Source organism: Sus scrofa, chromosome 18 (assembly GCF_000003025.6).
Source record: "Sus scrofa isolate TJ Tabasco breed Duroc chromosome 18, Sscrofa11.1, whole genome shotgun sequence".
Taxonomy (NCBI): Eukaryota; Metazoa; Chordata; class Mammalia; order Artiodactyla; family Suidae; genus Sus; species Sus scrofa.
Window position 1 is genome coordinate 26520147 of NC_010460.4, and position 21102 is coordinate 26541248.

Consider the following 21102-nt stretch of genomic DNA (forward strand, 5'->3'; position numbering starts at 1 on the left):
AGAAATAAAAATGCTATCAAAGATTCTTAAGTTACAATCAGATTTCCTCTAGCAGACAAAGTTAACTCTCAGAATAGCGAAGATATTTGGTCATTTCCATGTTTACTAAAAAGCACTTTAAGTAGATTTAAAAAATTTACACCAAGGATGCCTGAATTGTTGTTTTTTAATGTGGTAGTTTGGCTTCCACACAACAAATATTTAAATTGTCAAGAAATACGTTGAAGCCCAAGAAAATTATACTAAAAAAAAAAAAACTCTCTACCCTAGTCTCACCTAGCAATTAGCAGTTTAAACACGAATGAGAAAAATTATCTCTGGATCTGAAGAGTAATATGAAATTATTAAAGGTTAGGAAATTCCCAACCTTTACATTCTAGAAATTTCTTTCATTGGAGCTAGTGATAGGTAAAAGCTAAAGCTGAAATGCTCTGGACCAAATGAACCTTGACATAGTACTGTAATCTGAAACCAATCACGGCAGAAGATGAGCAGCCTGTTCAGACATTGAGATGTGACACTCCTGGTTATGGCTTGCCTGGCTGAATTAGTATCAAATAAAACAACTATCCCAGGCTTTTTTACACTCTGGCAACAAAAAGCCAAAAGAACCTAAACCTTTAAAGCAGATATTTGTCAGGACTGATGAAGCAGCCCTTCCCTGGTCACCTTGATAGGACAATGAAAGAGAAAGATTTAGCTCTTAACAGCAATGTCCTCGTTGCTACCTGGTCCTTTTGAAAATGATTATGAAATTAACTGGTCACTATTTTCTGACCCTACACGCTGAGTCTCTGGGCTTTCTTCTGAGACTCCATCCCATAGTTATTTAATAATCAGAATGACGCTTCTGAAATTTCACAAGGACATCTGCCTGCTCCTTGCGTTTTTAAAAATTATTTAACCCACAGAATAGAAGTTTTCATTGGAAGGAAGGTCTGTTTAAATCATCTGTGGGGCTTTTTAAAAATACATATATCCTAAAATCCCCCATAGAAGCACTTCCCCTGAAACACTTACTTTAGAACAATTATTAAAACTTCCAGATTCTAGATGAGATATTGCAGTGATACTGATATCATAAAGGAAAAGAAACAGCATTTCCAAAATTATCTCCTAGCTCTACCCCACAGAAGCAGCTATTCAGACCCCCTTTTGTCTTTTTTCAAAGGAAACAGAAGAGCAGCCATTATATTCCACCAGAACAGAACAGGAAAACCCCAGCGGCCTTGATCCTTTTGGCTCACCTCATGAATCTGCTTCTCTGAAAACCACAGGAAACAAGCTTGACAGAATGGCATCAGGAAGACCTGGGTTTGAATTCTGAATTCAGCTATTTATGTTTTGACCTTAAATATATCCCCTTACTTCCATGAATCCCAGGTAGCAAATGGATTTGCTTTGTCAATGTACTAATAAGCCTGTACAATATATTATAAATTATATGATATAATATACAATGTTTTAAACACATGCATTATAAACACGTGTATGTGCTTGGCACACAACATGCATTCGATACCTGTTAACCTAGACTCCCTTAGAAATTGAAATAATGCCTTGAAGTTATACACCACATTTTGAATTCTTAAAGTACTTTCCCACGCATTGCCCAATTCACTTGGAAGGAAGGAAGTAGGAAGGGAGGGAGAGATGGGGGAGGCTAACAACTAGTAGCCCGCTTAATTTAACAGATGAGGAAACTTTATAGAAAAGCTGGTAATCCACCCAAGGTCATAGAGAAATGACCATGATTCAAATTCTGGAAATAATTTGGCTCTGTCTATGCTTTTAGCAAATGAATAGATAAAAGTTTGGGGAACTTTAGATAAAACCAGTGCGCTGTTTTCTAGGACAGCTGTCTTCTAACAACACCCACTGTTTCCTCACGTGTTGGGTTCCAGCCAAGGAGCAGAGATGGGGCAGCATATAGGGGATGTTTCACCCTTAGAGCTTGGGAAAAAAAAGGTCTTTCCATGATTCTGGAGTAGTCAAGGGGTTCTCCCCAAATCCCAAACCCTGTTTACTTTCCATGCCCACACCCTAAAGAACTGAAAAAGTGATCACATATGTAATTGTGTTACAGAATCCAACATCATGAAACAGCATGAAGTCCTAAAATTAGGCCAAGGAGACCAGGGTGATCCTTTTAACACTTACTTAAAAACTTTAAAACAAAGGTAATTTCATTTGTTAAAATAATTTCTGCTTTACTGGTGCCTTCATCACACACCCAGTTGGCCAGCCGGACAATCCAGCACAGCACAGCCACACTTTTGTCTGCAGGGCCTTGGCTGCACAGTGCAGACTAGGGCTGAGTCCCTTCTCTTCTACCTTCTCTTTCTTTCATCACACTGTTCTTTTCTCATATTCTGCCTCTATTTCCATTAAGACTCCCCACCTTTCCAATCTCAGGGCCATATCAAGACGGATGAACATGCTGCCTCATCGAAAGAGAGGAAGTCAAAAGATAAAATCACGAAGGCATAAAGTTGTCTATGGTACATCGAAATATTGTGTCTGGTTGTAGTTATTACATTGTAACTCCTCAGGGGTGAAGTCTAACTTCAGGACACCAAATGACCTCTTGGTTTTGGAAGTTGGGCTTCAGTGCTGAAAATTCCATGGGAAAGGAATACAAAAGTCAGTTAGATGGAGATACACTTAACAGAGCATCATCCCCTGGCTTTCCTTCCTCAAAAATTACAGTGGACTCAGAACGAAAATCTCTTTGACTCCGAGCATACTACTCCTCAGACACATTACCCAGCTTGTGTTTAATCATCACAGCTCATCATCTGTCAAGATACAGCTTCCTTTTCCAGAGGACTATGTGATTCCCTGTGATGCTATTTGCTAAATGGAACCATCTCTACTTTAATTAACAGTTGTCTAAAATCACTTACAAGTAAAGGCAGTTGTCAACCTCTACCAGCTTTTTTAGATAGCACCTTCCTTCTCCATTTGAACATTTTAAAAGAATTCTGGAATAATAATTTTGAACATCTATTAAACATTCTTATTTTACTCCTATTTAAATTAGTGCAAAATTCTACACTTAATTTCTTTCAATTACATTTACAAGGTTTTTTTATCTTGGTCTTTTTTCCACCGGAGTAAAAAAAAAAATATATATATATATATATAACATAAAATGTGCAGTTTAGCCATGTTTAAGTGTATAGTTCAATGGCCTTAAGAACATTCACAGTGTGCAACCACCATCACTACCACCACCAGAACTTTTTTCATCTTCCGGACTGACAGGATTTGTATGGTATTAACCATGGCTCCAAAGAGTCTCATAGTCTTGCTCTGTCTCAACTTCCCTCCTCTGCATAGTGGCCTTGCCATCTGATGCTCTCCCCACTTGGGCAATCTTTCTGCTCTCATTTCTTGTTACTTCCTGGTTTTAATTCTCTACTTCAGCCAAGACGCTTCTATGAGGCCACACTCCTACTGGCTGAGCTCTGTGCTAAGCCATTTATACAGCACCCCATATATTTCACCCAACAGTCCTAGGAGGCAGTTATTATCATCCACCCTTTGTTTGTAGATGAGGAAGCAGCATCAGAGCTGTAACATGCCCAAGTTCATAGTGATTTCAGAATCAGATGGGAATTTCATATAGAATCAAGTATGGCCAGATCTGACTCTTACATTCGTATCTGCTCCAGGTTTCTAGAATCTGAATGGATTTGAGGTGTATTATATGTACCATCATCTTCCATTAGGATTCTCAACTGGAGCCTGTAGCCAAAAAGGATTTGCTTGAAAATAGCTTAATTACATACCCTACATAAACTGCTAATGGAATTTACCAAACTGCTAAATTGAGCTTTTCAACTAATTACGCACATACTAGAAATGTGTGAATTTAGCTTTGACCATGGGTTCCTTCCCAGGGAGAGAGAGGGTAAATCTTCCCTGGCCAGCAGCAGCTTGGTCACCCTGTCATTTCTTATTCTTTAACATGATTGCTTGTGCTTTTCTGTTCCCGCTGGGTCTCAGCTGTAGCTTGAATCTGTATTTACTAAGGGCAAGGTAGTTTATTCCTAGGGTGTGGCTATTCTGGCCACAAATATGGCTGAGAGTATTTACCATTTCTTTAGCAGGCCTTCTTTTTAGCATTTTTATCTTTTGCAATGTATCTCTGGGTCACATTACCCTCTCTGTGGACTGCTTTAGCTCCTGCTGTGCCACCCTATACTCAGACTTGGGCGGGGAGGGCGGGGAAAGAGTCAGTCTTTGTTCAGAGCTTAAGATTCTGGCTTTGGTAGATATGGCTTCCCTCTGGAATGAAGTCAACTGAAGAAGAAGCAAGGCACCCAACGACATTTACATGGGCCCCCTCGCACAATAAGATGACTTACTGAGCACCAGCCATGTGCCAGGTGCTGTTTCTAATCTTGCACTTAGTATCCTCATTTTACACTTGAGGAAACTGAGGCTTAGGAAGGTTAAATTTTCTGAGTTCACACCTGTAGTTCTGGTACAGACACCTACCCCACAGACACCTCACCCATGCTGCTGATCCCTTTGCCACATACTGCCTCCCTCGGAAGGGCTGAACCACAGGGGGCCTGCTTGATAACACAGCTTTGTTAACACACCTGTAAAGTGGGAGACAACCTGCTGAAGCCACTAGGTGAAGTGCCCCAGGCACAGGGAGGTCAGAAATACAGGCGTGGGGAACACCAGGTTCAAGTCTGCTGCAGAACTTAGTTTTAAGGAATGTCATTTGAATACCCTAAACCACAGCCTGAATCAGAAACAAAGACACAAAATGGAATGTTAATGAAAAAAATTACTAGGCTTCCATTATGTAATCACACACAGCAAACTAAAAATATTTCTTTAAACACACAGGCTCTATTTACTGGAGTTAGAAATAGGAAAAAACACTCTAATTTGTACCAAATAGCAATCACTTTATACCGCAAACCACGTCTCAATTTTCTGACACTTTAGGGACTAAATCAATGTGGTATTACTGAATGTTAACACCAAAACCCCCAAATACCAAAACAAAACCAAAACAGATCAACAGATGTTCACTGAGCACCTACTCTGTGCAGCGCATGGCCCTGGGAGAAGGAACGAAGGCCACACCACTCCTTTTGAGGGCATATGTGGCTATTGCCAAGGGAGTGGGACAGACTGCAGGTCCTCTAGAAAGAAATGGGCTTTGGAGAAGGCTTACCTAGTTAGGTGAGAACAGAACCGGGCCTCCAAGGATGATGGGATTCAGCAGATAGGTGATGGCTGGGACTCCTAGGAGGGATGCTCCATGAGGGTCCCTCCGTCCGTCTCAACAGACAGTGTCTGAGGGCCAGTGTGCCTGGGTATTAAACCAATGAAGTTCTTCCCAGGCCATAACATGTGCCTTACCTAGCAAGTGTCTAAGGATTAGCCCCTCTGCCTACTGGCCTTTGCTCGATGTACCATCTAAAAGCTGTGAGGAGCCAGGATGGGATTCTGGACTCTCTGGTACCTCCTCTTTCACGCAGACACAATGTTGTAGAGAATCGGGCACAGTGCCCCTGCCTGGGTACATGAGTGTCTCCTTTGGGAGGTTCCTAGAATCTATAAGGATGGGCGTGTGTTATATGGACCGCGTTCCATGAGGATGGGGATGGGGCTCAGAACCCTGCAGAAGATGCTGTGGGGCTTAAAGTGGAAGCAGGTGGGGCCACTCTCAGTGACTCACCCTCTTTGCACAAAGTTGTCCTCCAGGAAAGTCAACCAAAACTGATCAAGGGGAGAAGTCCAGATGATAACTTAACAATAGGCCCACGATCGAATTCCCTTATGTCTGCTGCCTGCCTTCTTTTCAGCCCTGATTAAGCTGAAAGCAGCCTTTCACAGTTTACCACATCTGAGGCTTGGTAATAGTTGTTAGTTCAGTCCTTTCTGGCCCTGCCTGCTTGGGTTTCTGACTTGTCATTCACCTTGTGGCCACACCATGCTCTGTCTGCAGCCTGCAAAGTCCCCCAGGCCGGGCTGCCCGGGAGATGTTAACTAGCACAGGGATGATCACCACAACTATCTTGTTTACAAGCTGTTTTTAACACATACAAGATGCTTTACCTAAATGTTTTTCATACTTACAGAAATGTACATCAAGACTGTGTTTAGAGCTTCTATTTACAGCACATACATCCAGTTTGAAAAAACTCATTTATCTTTTCTTGCAAGTACCTTTTCCACTTCTTTTTCTGTAACCTTAACCAAGCACATCAGAAAGTATTAAGTGATGGCAAAATGGACCTGCCAGTATTTTTCTCATCTCTGCATTCATCTCCTACAGGCCCAGCACCTCGGCCCTTACCTCCGTCAGGAGAGGGCAGGGTTGTTTAGGGCACTGACTTAACCCATGCCTGCAATAAAGGCCAACACATACCTGCATCTTCTGCGAGCTCTGAGTAGAGATTTGAAAAGAGGAACAGGATCTGCAGCTGAAACACTGACCTTCGGCCTGTGTTGTACCTGGCCTTTCGGTCTTCTTAGTCCCTTGGGTCCCGACCCAATGCGAAAAGCTGCTGGATTGCTATGGTCTGATGTCTGGTCTTGACTATCTACCCGTCCCTGAACAACTGCCGCCACGGCTGAAAGCAACCCCTTGGCTCAGGATACATCTCAAAAGCAGGCTTTGTCGGTTACTCTTCAATTAGCACCTTCTTCCTTCCTTTATTCCTTCCTTCCTATCTCAAAGCAAAATACAAGATGATAAGTAACAACTGTGAATTTTACCTTAGCTTTATCATAACATCATCATCTTGTCATATATCTAAATGTCTCTTTTTATACCTATGTCTATAATAGCAACTGTGTATTCTTATATATTCTCTGCATAATTTGTAACTTTCCTATTTTGCTTCTTACGCTCTTCATTCTCCTCCTCTTAGCTTATCCCATTCTTAAGGTGTGTCTCCTAGTCTGTGGATGGTTTTGCTTTGAAAGTTGATCTACTCTCCATTTCACTGCTTTTCTCCAGAGAAACCTGGGTATCAAAAATGCTTCCATTTATTAGACCAGGCTGCCTTCTGGGAAACATTTAATACCTAGCTGTGGATGACACACTGGGCAATGGTGAGGTCCTCCTACGAGAACTTGGCAAAAAAAAGTACAGAGCTGATGTCAGGGCTGAATTTACAAACTAGACACACTGGGGGTGAGATCAGCAACTAAGAAAGTAAGATAAGCTCCACTGGTAGAAATATAGTACCTAAGATGAATATATTCAACAAACTTTTTTCTGAGTATCTACTTTGTGCCAGGAACTATTCTAGATGCTTGGGATGCATCAGTGAACAAACCAGATGAAGGTGCAGGAAGCCGTATCATGACAATGCAGAATTCTGAAGGTGATGCAGTTAGCCAAGTGGATATCTGGGAAAACGTGTTCCAGGCAAAGGGACAGTGAGTCCAAAGGCCCCTTGTGTGCTCCAGGAGGAAGAAAAGCAGTAAGAAAGCCAATGAGGCTGAGGCAGAGTGGGCAAAAGACATATCATAACGGCAGAGAAGTAAAGAGAAGACTGCTAGGATGGGAGAGGATCATGTAAGGTCCTGTTGACTATTATAAAGACTTTGGATGTTATTCCATTTCAAATGGGACGCTACTGCACATATCTGAGCAAAGAAGTAACATGATCAAATTCAGTTTTTGTGTGTGTTGTTTTTGCTTGTTTGTTTTTGGCTGCTCCTGTGGCGTGTGAAAGTTCCTGGGCCAGGGACCAAACCCACACCACAGCTGTAACCACAGCTACAGCAATGACAATGTCTGAGCCATAAGGGAACTTCCAAACTCAGGTTTGGACAAGATAACTCTGGCCACTGAAATGCAGCAAGGATTGAGCAGAGATTCTGGTTAAGTGGACAGTGCAATGATGAAGGTAAGTGATAACAATGGTTTGGACCAGTGTGGGAGCAGTGTGAAGTGGTTGCTTTGTCGATATATCTAGAACACAGAGTCACAGATAACATGTGACCTGTGAGAAAGAGCATGGAATCATGAATGATCCAAGATGCTTCACCTTGAAGTTGGAAGGATGTGGTTTCTATTACCTGAGATCGCTAAGGTATAGCTAGCGGAGATTTTGTGCAGATCAGAAGTTAAAATTTGGACATAGGTAGCTTGAGATACTTACTAGGCACTCAAGGATTTTTACCTTGTAAAAATTTAGACAACTCTCTTCTCCACTTTCATTTTCCCCTTTCTTTCTCCTAGTTAATAAACTTTGGGAAAATATTCTGCTTGGACCTTTCCTGTTTCTGTTTACCACTGGTCCAACCTATGGTAGTGTTTAATAGAAAAGCAGAAAGTACATTATGTAATTTCTAAAGATAAAATATACTTCATTGTTGAAGTGATTCTGACGGGAACCCATTAACATACAGCCTATGTCAGAGAATTAAAGACTTTTAGGAAACTTATGCAGAATCTACAGCAACCTCTTATTTTATACTTGAGGAAGCTAAAGCCCAAGGAGATAAATGACTTTCAAAAGGTCAGTCATCTAGTTATTATAGAGCTAGAGCTAGAACCCAGAGACCCTGCAAGCTATTAGAGCACACAGCCTCTCAGTTGATTTCCTGCTTTTGCCATTATTCACATGCTGCAGCATTCACATTCTATTTACATATTTTTATTTGGAAATATAATTAAATACCAGACCATTAGCATAGGGTCACCGCTTTCCTGGCCTTGAAAACAAAACTTTTTCTTTTCCTCTCCTTTCTAATTAAATGCCTTTCGAGACCTTCAGTTAACCTCAAGATGAATAGGACCATGCACTGTAAAACATCGAGCAGATAAATGATTTGCACCAATAAGATGGTCTGGGATTTAAACCAGAAAAAAAATGTAACTTTTAACTTTTAAAGACATTTAGATGAGTAGAGTTGGGCTATATAAAAACCATGACATTACAATAGTTCCAAAAAATTATTTATGGATACAGTACTGGACTATCATAATTTAGAAAAAAAATTTACAACAGTATTTTCTTCTACTATAGGTTTAGATTTAATTTCATACTGAGGAATTTGGAATCAAGTGAAAATAAAGACAGATTAAATACCACCTAGCTAAGTAATACTGTATAGCTTTAATTATAACCTTCTATGGTTACATAAAATGGGAGGTTATTGGTTTGGTTATCATTTATCTTTTTCATGAAGTCCTCACATAGCCATTATGTTTGCTGGATTCACAAAGAAGGTACTAGATTTTTCAGGAACTGTACATCCTTCTATTTAGTTCTGACAGTAGAGAAATAGACTAGACTACCTTAAGGTAATTAAATAGTGGGCTGCACAATAATCTTTAAAATAGAATAAGAACTTACTTGGGAACTTCCTTTCAATCGGGTTCTCTTATTACATTAATGAGCCAAAGAGGGATTAATGCGATTACTGCAAATCAGTATGTGCAATTTCTGAAGCTGTGTTTTCAGACACTTCTGCTTTCGCCTCTCTGCTTCTCAGTCTTCGATCACGGCTTCGTCCTTTTCACGCACACGCTTAACATGCAACTCACTCACCATGCGATAGTGTTGCTCATTCTTTTCTTCTGCCCTGAACACTTCAAATCCCAAGTCTCCGGCCCCAAATCAATGGCTTTTACAAATTGTCCTTTTAGGCACAGGAAGGTGATTTATTGAAAATTTAATGTAGGCAGATAATCTACAGAGAAATTAACTTACGTTTTATTTCTAAGCTATATTCATTAGGGGAAAAAAAGAGACAGGAAACTGTCTTATCTTCAAGAATGCAATAAGAAATTATTTCTAGGGACTGAGCTCTCCTTATACCGAGGAGTGAAAAAAAGATTTTTATTTTGTTTTCCAGAGATAGAAAGAAATATTTTTAGGAGAGAATCAGCTAAAGGCAACTCATTAAGCAGCCTTTAGTTTCAAGGTTTAAGACAGGCATTCATTGTACACTTAGGTTGCATAGTAACTTTCAACCTGGAGAAATAAAGGCTGCTGTGACAGTCTAAATAGAAGGACCACTTTGGGGATTGTGTAAGCACTGCCAAGTCTGCATAAAGTCACACAGATAAGCATGGATTCTCCTGCTGCAATGAATGACCAATATAGAAAGTCCTACCATATGCGTGTTTATAGGGAAAGGGTGGGTATTTGAGCTGAACTTAATTTTATTTAAACAAAGATAGATGATATTGTCTGCACAAGTGTTTTAAAGGGATCTTACCTGTTGCTTACAGACAATAGGCTTATAAATAATGCACAGTAAAAAGAGGAAAGCAAAATTGAACACATCATTTTAAGTCTTTGATGCAATGAAATGGATAAAAAGCTATTTCCATTTCTGAAAGCTGTTTTCTTGTCTCTAAACTATAAGTTTTGTTTAAATTGAAATACATACAATAATAGCATCTTAAAGGCAAGGACCAAATTACATTTCCTTTAATGATGAAAGGATATGGGAAAAAAAGAGTTAATGAGACAGAGAAAAGAAATTAAGCTTCACTCTGTCTCAAATCATCTAAATCAGATGTTTAATTAAAAATTTATTTAGAGCCACTCAGTCTACTTTCATAGTGAATGCCATATAGAGCCAAATAATTTGGCACAAAGGCATCATCTTTGTACAGAGGTTGGTTAGAGCCTGTTAAATTCATGTAGCTTTTAAATATGATAGTTTTTCAAAGCTTCCAGATCAGAGGTTAAATTATGATATAACGTGATAAGGGGGTGGCACATAAAATAAGAGGAAGGATAGGTGGAGATAGCTTTGATAAACCTTTTCACTATTAGAAGATCTGCCAAAATCTTTAGTCAGAACATTATTAGACCAAAACATTGCCTCATCTAACACTTTGAGATCAAGACAGGTACCCCTTTGCCCTTTCCCTGCAAAACCTATCAGAGATTTGATACATAATTAAGGCCAGTAAAAATGTATGTCGTATTGAGCTGACATAGGGAACACAAGCTGATGGTAGTAATCACTGCCATCTTCCCCAGTAGCCTAACTGGGATTCTACACGGAGAGTTACTCTGCCTCCAAAGGAAAAGGCCGTATTTATGTAATTTCCCCCCTTAGAGCATTTGGTTAAGAGCTCTGAGGATGCAGAACTTGTTCCCAAATTAAGCACTTTTCCTCTTCAAAGGAAACATTCTTAAAGTCTACCTTTCTTATTTGTACTAGTAATTATTTTTACGGAAAAAGGTAAGGGAACAATGAGAATTAAAATTTACCATTTACACAAAATAGATGTAACATATTGTTTTATTTTTGTTGTGGTGGTGGTTGTTTATCAGGGTCTTTTTTGTCTCTTGTCTTTTTAGGGCTGCACCCGTGGCATGTGGAGGTTCCCAGGCTAGGGTAGAATCAGAGCTGTAGCCAACGGCCTACACCACAGCCACAGCAACGTCAGATCCGAGTGGTGTCTGCAACCCACATGACAGCTCACGGCAACATTGGATCCTTAAACCAGTGAGCAGGGTTAGGGATCAAACCCACATCCTTATGTATACTAGTCGGGTTCGTTAACCATTAAGCCATGACAGGAACTCCTTTTTTTTAAAAATTGTATGGACACTCAACATTGTGATGATACATAAGATCTTAAAATATCATGCAGTCTCATAATATCTGAAATGCTTGGAGATGTCAAGCATTTTGTGGCTACACTGGTGGAGGTACAAGCCATGGTTTTTTTGTTCAAAAGATCATCAGAGAGGCAAATGTAAAACAATTTCCCTCCTTCTCACATATTGTCTGAATAACTTTACTTGTAATATACAGAAGGTGTGTTATTAGGAGAGGAGGGGCACATTTATTGGTAGAAAAGTCAAGAAATTATTTAAGCACAGGATGTAAAATCTTTCCCAATGCTTCCATTGATAAGGAAGGCTTCAAACAGACCTCAATCTGTTCCACTGTGGAAGCAGTGAAGTATCACAACCTGATTTATTGCAGTTTGTAAATTACCACTACTACGAATTCCTCATGAAGCACAGTGGGAAAGATAAAAGACTGAGGAACCAGGAATGAATGCCACTTGTGGTTAGGGAGGGTCTCTTTTTCTCTCTCTTTTTAAGTATCTGACCAAGGCCACAGACAATGTGTCTATTGTATGATCCAGCCAATGTTGATCCTTGCTTCTAACTGTGAGACAAAATTTACCTCCAGGGAATATCCAAAGATATGTGCAAAACAGCATACTCTCAAATACTTTGCTAAATAGAGTTTAGGAATTCACTGATTACCGACCTCAGGCAAGGCTCAGCCTCACAGAAGCTGACAATTAGACAGCCTTTACCAAACAATGAATCGAATGAAGAGGAGATGGGTCGAGCACTTGGGGCAAGATAAATTCATGAGAAATGCAAAAGGGGAGACTTCAATACAGGGTCTACACATTAAGGATACCGCTGATACTTAGCTAGTAGAAGTACAGGATTCAGGACAGGAGAAACGAGGTAATGCACGAAAGACAAGATGAAGCCTTACCTTTCAGTCATTATAGCACTAAAATGAAGAGTGTGAACTCACAGTTAACTGTCCTGTCTCAGTGGAAACAAATGTGACTAGCACCCTTGAGGACGCAGGTTCATCTCTGCCCTAGCTCAGTGGGTTAAAGATCTGGCATTGCCATGAGCTGTGGTTAGGTCACAGACACAGCTTGGATCTGGCATTGCTGTGGCTCTGGCAAAGGCCAGCAGCTACAGCTCTGATTTGACCCCTAGCCTGGGAACCTCCATATGCTGTGGGAGCAGATCTACAAAGACAAAAAAGGGGGGAAAAAAAGGGTGAACTCAATGCAACAATGGTAACTGTTTGGTTTACCTCATCTACCAACAACAGATCATTTTAGCTTTGGATCAATCCAATTTAGATTTATGCACTGATATTAAAAACAAAACACCCTAGGTCTCAGCTAGATTTGGCTATGGATGGAAGACTCTCTGAATGCCAACTGTGAGAGGCTCTTCCAAAGCCATCACCATCTGTACTTACGCATCTTCATAGCCTGTTAAATACCTACCTCACTAATTCCTATGGAAGGATGTTGCTTTTTCTTTTGGCCATGTCCATGGCATGTGGAAGTTCTGAGGCCAGGGATCAAACCTGCACCATAGCTGGACCCTTAACCTGCTGAGCCACTGGGGAACTCCAGAAGTATGTTGTTTTATAGCCAATTTCCACCGTAAGAAATATTCTTTCTCCTGTGTCAAATTTTCTTCAGATTATAATCATCCATTACGTTCTAGTTTTCAATCTCCTCTTCTCTAGCATATGCGTCAAAATCACCTCCATCCACACTATACCTAACTCCATTTTCTAAATACCCATAGTATTTTTTAAAAATTCATCCAAGACAATTATCAAATCATTGATACACACTGAATTATGTCCTCCCAAAATCCATCTGTTGAAGCCCAACTTCTCCCTCCCCAACAATGTGACGTTATTAAGAGATAGGGCCTATAGAAACATACTTAAATTAAATCAAAGGGTTGGGCCTCATAAGAGTAAGAGACATCTTGAGTACACACACCTAGGGGAAGCTCACGTGGAACACGGCAAGCCGGCAGGTGTCTGAAAGCTGACGGGAAGGGCCTCAGGGAAGCTACACTGTGCACACCCTGATCTTGAATGACAGCCTACAGATCCATAAGAGAGGAATGTCTGGTTAAGGCACCCAGTTCATGGTACTTTGTTATGGCAGCCCTGGAAAACTAATACATGACTTGCATTTACTGAATACTTTTCATATCTCCCTTATTTGACTGTGATGCTCTGCAAGGCAGGAAATAAAATTATATATTTAAAAAAAAATCTCTCCTACTGCTTGGGATATTTGATTTGTTGTAATGGTGTTAGATGATGAAATGTTTGTAAACATGAATGAGGGAAAAGTACCCTTTAAGGAAGATTTAAACTACTCCTCAGACTGGAGAGGGAAAATCACAGAAGAATCCCAGTATAACACGGGAAGAGCACACTGTAATGGACATGATTTTGACTGTGGCGTCATAAAACCCTGTCTTTGAATCCGGGCTCCTCCAATTAATAACTATGTAGGTTGGTCTTCAGTTTAATCATTTAAAAATTAGATAACAATAACACTTAACTTCCAGTATTATTAGAATTAAAAGAAATTGTTAAGCACTGACTCTAATTTCTGGAGACATTTGCTTAATAGATGTTGGCTATTTTGACAATTTTACACAGTATAATAAGAAAAAGAATAAGTTAGGGAAAGAATAAACCTGACAAAAGGGGGTCAATGTATGAAGAGGTCTGATAGGTGCTGGTAAAGTACAGAGAACAAAAAATAAAAGACTTACTTGGAGGCAAATCAGTACTGAAAAACGCAGCTTGGTCTGCTTCCCTAACTTTTTCAAGATATCTATCCACAGGGGCATGTAGTTTCTCCCAGCAATGCTAACTAGCCTGGAAATAGCATCAAAGAGAATGACTGGATTCACAAGGGACTTGAGATCAGTTTGAAGAGTGTGGCCAAACTAAAAGAAGATACGGCGCGAAGGAAAGTATTGTGACATATTAGATTCTCAGTCCATGCTGGATAAGAAAATAAGGCAAGCCAAAAAGAGCTGATAGCCAGGGAGGACATGGAAATGGAAATCAAGGAGTTTTTTCCCTGCTCCCATTTCAGGAATTTCTTGGCTTTACCAATACTATGGCTTTTCAAAATTCCACACTTGGTTACACCCAAACACTGAGCCAAACTGAAGTCTTATATTCTTTTCAGCTATGTTTTCAGTTAAGTCATGGCAACAGGATTTCAATTTTATGATCATCTCATATCTTGCCTATTATCATGATTCACCACTGTAGGACCTGTGGTCATTCAAAATACTCATCTCTGATTTAGAATTCCCATTACAATGTCTTCAGATTTTATGTTTATAAAGAAAGAGCCTACTACTTGCTATTATCCTTAAAGTAGCTACACTCTCAGCAGTGTAATTATAGTTTATATGATGTTAATGGCATACCTCCGGGAGCACACATTATTTCATGATTTTGTAAGAAATGCTATAATGAAATAATCACCGGGGATGGCATTCCGTCTGCTTAGAGAGTATATAACATCTCAGTGGTTTTCCATTAGCGCATTACTGATGTGGAGCTGGCATAAAGAATTCGGTGCCTTCCCTCGGTTCAAGGTTAACACGCAGGAATCACGGAATTCATACTCCCATTGAGATTGGTTTGTCCTTTCTCATAACTTTTCCTCATCTAAATGAATTATCTGATATCCTAGAAGCTCCTACTTCTAAAATATAACACTTTAAATGCTCCTTACTATAAGAACTTCGGAAAAACAAAAACACAATGTTCTGTAAGTATCTGAGCACAAATTAATTATGCAAATTTGCTCAAGTGAAGGAGATCATTTATTATAAGAAAAGTTCAGGGAGGCTTTGGAAATACTATCAAATAAAATTTCTTCAGAAATTATAAATAATGATAAAAACTGATAAAGATGTTGTTTCTGCTGCATGAATTTCCTACTAAAAGATACATGTATGTCAGTGAGCTTTAATAAAAAAGCAAACAAGGCAGAGAGGGTCACTTCCTGCTTATTTGGATAGGTAAAGTTTTATAAGAATGAATAAGTTTACCAGGATATTGACTTGATTTCTTCATTCCTTCCAAAAATATGTCAATATTATTCATTAGAACATATATTTGGATATTTACAAAAACTAAAGAATATTACAGTTTATCTAAGGTACATCTCATATATAAAATGTCTGTTATTAGTTCTCTCTAGAGTATTACTAATTAAAGTTACTAAAGCAAAATAAATAAAAAGTCCCTTAGAGCATATTCCCCATATCAAATAAGCATTTCCTTCTCTACATCAAAAAAGCTTTTTCTTGTCTTTTTTCTTTTTTTTTTCTTTTTTTTTTTTTTTAGGGCTGCACCCCCAGCATATGGAAGTTCCCAGGCTAGGGGTTGAATTGGAGTTACCAGCCTACACCACAGCCACAGCAACGCCTGATATGAGCCACATCTGCAACGTACACCACAGCTCATGGCAATGCCGGATCCTTAATATGCTGAGCTAGGCCAGGGATCAAACTGGCATCCTCATGGTCACTATCGGGTTCATTATCACTGAGCCACAACGGGAACTCCCAAATAAGCATTTTCTTAACCACATGATTCTTTATATGTATGCTTGTGTGTGTGCACATTTATGCAATGGATATCACATGCAAAGAACCACAAGATTACATAAAATAAACCTCAGTGGTGAGCGTCTAAGTTTTAATATTCCCTTAAAATTGAAGGTGAAGGTAGTTTCTAAAAGAGTAGTTGCAAGGAATCTCAAACTCCATCAATGAACTTTTTTTATTCTCTTACATTAAAATCTATCCTTCTGTCTTGCACTTTGAAAGGATCTTTTGCCCATGCATAATTTTGTTAACATCCTGCACTGGACACTTGTAAAATATGAGTTCCCCTCGTTTTTCAAATCTTGCCACATTTCATTATATAACAAATTAAAAAAAAAAACACATTTTCATCATTGGTACCAACATTATCAGAAAAGTCTCTAAGTATTAGGAAGCCGGAAAACTTATTGTAATGGTTATGACAGGCTCACCTTACCCATTTTTTGAGAAAATGTCTGTCAAATACCATATCTGATAACCATGAGAGGCATGTCAATTGTTCTTTCAAAAAAAAATTGTATTGTATGAAAAAAGTGTCTACTTCATCTTGCCACTTGAACAAATGCACAGATGTTTCTTCTTGAGGCAACCAGATTTTTTTGTTGGAAATAGAAGACGCTGTAATATTTGCCATTTCATCACACAGACTATTTAAATAGTAAAAATCTCAAAAGGCTGAAAATTAATAAAATTAGTAAGTTTTACCACTTCTATATCCTTAAGTGAAAACTGGCTTTTCATTTTTAAACAGTGAAAAGGTGGTGATGAAGAATGTGAAGATTTGATGTTCTTGCCTTCATTTGTGTGGAGGCACGTCTTATGATTACTTTTGCAGCATTAGTGCAAATATCAACACAGTGACAAAGACAAAGTCTTAGAACATTATTTAGAAGGTTTGACCTATGGATTCCCTAAGAATATCTCAGAGATCCTCAGGGGACTGCGAAGCACAATTCGAGCACCCTGCATAAGTTCAAAACCCTTTCTTTAAACCCATATGTTCAAAGGTCTACCATATGTCATAAGCATGGCTGTTTCAAGAATCGTAATTGATTATTGGTCATATTTCTTCCTTTTCCCCTAAGCTGCTCCTCTTTTACTTCCTAGCTCTGATACCATAATTACATAAGTCACTCAAGCCAGAAACCTAGGAGTCACTCTTGATTTGTTTTCCTCTTAAACCTGTTATTCTAATTAGTCACTAATGTCTATGGCCATACCACCCGGAACACACCTCATCTCCTCTAATTAGTCACTAAGTCTAATCTCATACATTCATTCATTTCTGTCCAACACTATAAAAATTGAGTCTGTTCAAGCCTTCAAACATCTCAAAAAACTTCCCTTTAACTAGTTTCCCTCCCCTAAGCTCTTTCTCCTCCTATTCATTCTTCTATTCTCCTACTAAAGCTGGTTTTTGAAAAAGCAAATTTTGATGATGAATTTTGAGAACCAGAGGCTCTGTGTCACATATACTGGCCTCAAATCCTTTCTTTGCCACTGCTCAGCTGAGCGACCTTGGCAAATTAGGCAGGCTCTCTGCGTTATGTTTTCACCTTTGTAAAAGAAAAAATTAGTAAAAATATTTATCATACATGGTTGCAAAGATAGAATGAGATACTCCACACAGAGTGTTAACCTAGATGAGTTGAGAGAGAAATTACATAGCCTGACATCTATCAAGTTGTTAATAAATATTATGGATTAGTATTTTGTTAATTCCCTCCTTAAAATTCTCCCAGTTTTATTATGAACATTATCTGACATGTTTTTCTCACTGCTAGACTATGATCTCCTTGAAGTTAGAAACTTAATTTATCTTCACTTTATCCGAGGGCAAAGCACAACATTTGAAACACAGTTGATGCTTAATAATTATCAGTTAATGACTGCAAAGTTTTCTCTAAATTATCTAGAAATGTAGACTTTAAATTTTCTGTCATATGTCTCAATTCTTAAAGAGTCTACCTCATTATCATATGAAAATGTATTGTAAATATATAAACACATATAAGCTAAATTATATACTAGGATTAACCTGCTGACATATTGTACCCAATTGGCAAAATTCTAAGCCATTTTAAAAACATATTTCTTCTAAAGATTCACAAAAGCAAAAAGTCTTATCATGTTCATTTGTTGGCTTGAGAATGGATAGGGTGTGTTTATAAAATTGCATGTCATTTTTAGTGAATATCCATGTAAACTATTGGACAGAAGAAATGTCTATTGCTTTCTTTACATTCTCAAAAGAGATCTGTGACCCAGTAAATAACCACTATTATAGAAGATGGCAGAGAATATGGTACCAGGAGTTGGCTGTGTCCATGGCAGACAGGTGGAGATATATTTATCAGCATGCAACTTTTTGGAAACAATCAACTCATGCAATGAAGACAACAGCCTACCAGTTCTGCATTTATCTAAACTTTGAAAATGAAAATCACATGAAATCCACAGCCCTGATCCCAACTGCCTGAAATGCTGAACAAGAGCCAATAAATAAAATCATTAAATTACAGTGTCAATTTTGCTACATGCTTCTTCAGAGTGTACCTTACGTTTGTTGCCAACACTGCAGGGGGCTTAGAGAGAGTCTGTGATGACCATAATCTTGGATTGTGTGAGTGTGTGTTTGTGTGTGTGTGTGTGTTTGCATTCTCCCAGATTTTTTTAGGTGATCCAATTTAAACTAATGAGTAAATTTTTAAAACATACATATAATATATATAACATATGATATGTACTATAAACATACATCATAAAACAACATGTAACATAAAATGTAAACTATAAGATGCAATATAAAATTTATATGATATGTAATATATAATACATAAAAATATTTTCTAAATATTATGGCTTTTCTACCATAATAGAATAATTTGCATATTTAATATAAATAAATAACAAGACTTGAATAAAAATATCATTTGTTTGAAGCCATTACTCTCTGTCAATAATTAAAAGCCATTTGTATTTTAATAACTACATTTAAATATCTTTGTAAAAACATTTAATAGGGACATACCAGGTTAAGGTAGGTATTTCTTTGTATTCATTTTTCTGTGGTTGAAGTTTATAAGTGATTTAATGACTAAATACATATACATTGCTTAAATCACTATTTGTCAAAATAGAAGTATGAATGAAACTGCAATTTAGGAGTTGGCAATTGATTTTACTTATAGTATATGTTAAAAAGTGTTCAGTTACAGGCTATCATGTAAATAGAAATCTCTAAGTTGAAATTTTCTAAGGCGCTAAGGTAGAAATAACATGGACATGTTATAAGCGCAAACATTCTGAAATCAAACACAGTGATTAAAAATTCACAAGGTTTTATCTAAAATATTTAATAAAATAGTCATCATGCTGAAATAATCATTATCAGCTTTTCTACCTTTATTATCTGTTCATGCCTGCTCCATAAAACAGAAAATTTAGAGCAAAATCTTTCCATTAGTGCACTGTTAATGCTGTAAATTTAAAAACAAATCAGAGAATATGAAAGTTAAGATCCTCTTAGTAACATTAACTTGTCCAGCACAGATTATATATAATTCCAGAATTGCTGATAGGGGTTCTAAATGTACACTTTATTATAAGGCATAAGAAATGTGAGAAAATTAATTCTGTTACAAAGACTCTAACTTTTTACTTTCTTGAATTATGAAGGTTGGAATCTACAATCCTAACACTGTATTAGCATGAGATTCTGCAATGTAATAAATGAACTGGTTGAGAAAATGAACTATGCTCACTCAGTCAAAATGATGCCTGTTTTCCTGAATGAAACACTTAGAGTACCTGCATTTAAAGGCAACAGATGAGGACTTTAATAATTCAGTAGTTTTATAAATGCTAATAAAGTTAACTCATAAAATGATAATGATAAAGTTATAAAATATTATTAACTGCAAAATATGTAAAATCTCACTCATGTGATGTTATATCAAGTTATCAAAATTCTTGTTCATTAAATAATGGAGACAGATTCATATACAATATAGTGTCTACACATCAAATATATAATTAATTCAATTACTGTCTATTGCATTTGTAAAGAAACTTTAAAAAGCACTAGATTGAAGGATTAATAAATAACATCAAGATTCCACTGTTCTTCTGCCATCTGTAATGGAATACAGACTAAAAGGAGTAAAAGATAGCAAAACAACAACATAAATGATAAATAAAATTTAAAATTAAATTCCCAAGGAGGCAAGAGTCTTTGTAGGTTTGTTTAATGATACAAAAAGTATATGGAACGTGTCTGGGCTATAACAGATGCTCAAAAACATTTGTTGAATAAATTAACTTTCAAGGTATCGTCAATAACATAGGCGTTCAAAAGCTCCTCTTAAGTCAGGCTCCTTAAGAAAGTTTTAGCAGCAGGGCAAATCTGAGTAATCAGCGTAGTAACCCACACTCCAGAGAAAAAAAGAAAAACAAAATCAAAATCCAGTATTTCTGCAATGAAAATCTATTTAAGGATTACCTGAGACCCGTGGCTGCACTTTAAGCCATTTTACTCATATTTTACCTCACTGAGCTAAACATCAAAGACCCCTGAATTTTTTTCATTTTTTATTTTATTATTTTTTTTTTCTTTTTAGGGCTACATCTGCAGAACATGGAGGTTCCCAGGCTAGGGGTCAAAAGAAGCTGCAGCTGCCAGCCTACGCCACAGCCACAGTCACATGGGATCCGAGCTGCATCTATGATCTACACCACAGCTCACGGCAAAGCCGGATCCTTAACCCACTGAGCAAGGCCAGGTAAGGAGCCTACATCTTCATGGATAATAGTTGGGTTCGTTACTACTGAGCCACGACAGGAACTCTGTGCTGTATTCATTTTATAAAGACATTACCAAAAATAAAAATAAAAATAAAAGAAAGACATTACA

At 38.0% G+C, this 21102-nt stretch overlaps 1 protein-coding gene across 1 annotated transcript in view; it reads right to left on the bottom strand.

The window, feature by feature from the left end:
• The window catches only part of KCND2 (potassium voltage-gated channel subfamily D member 2), a 484754-nt gene that overhangs the window by 380690 nt on the left and 82962 nt on the right, over window positions 1-21102 (bottom strand). The gene's annotated exons all lie outside the window — the stretch shown is intronic.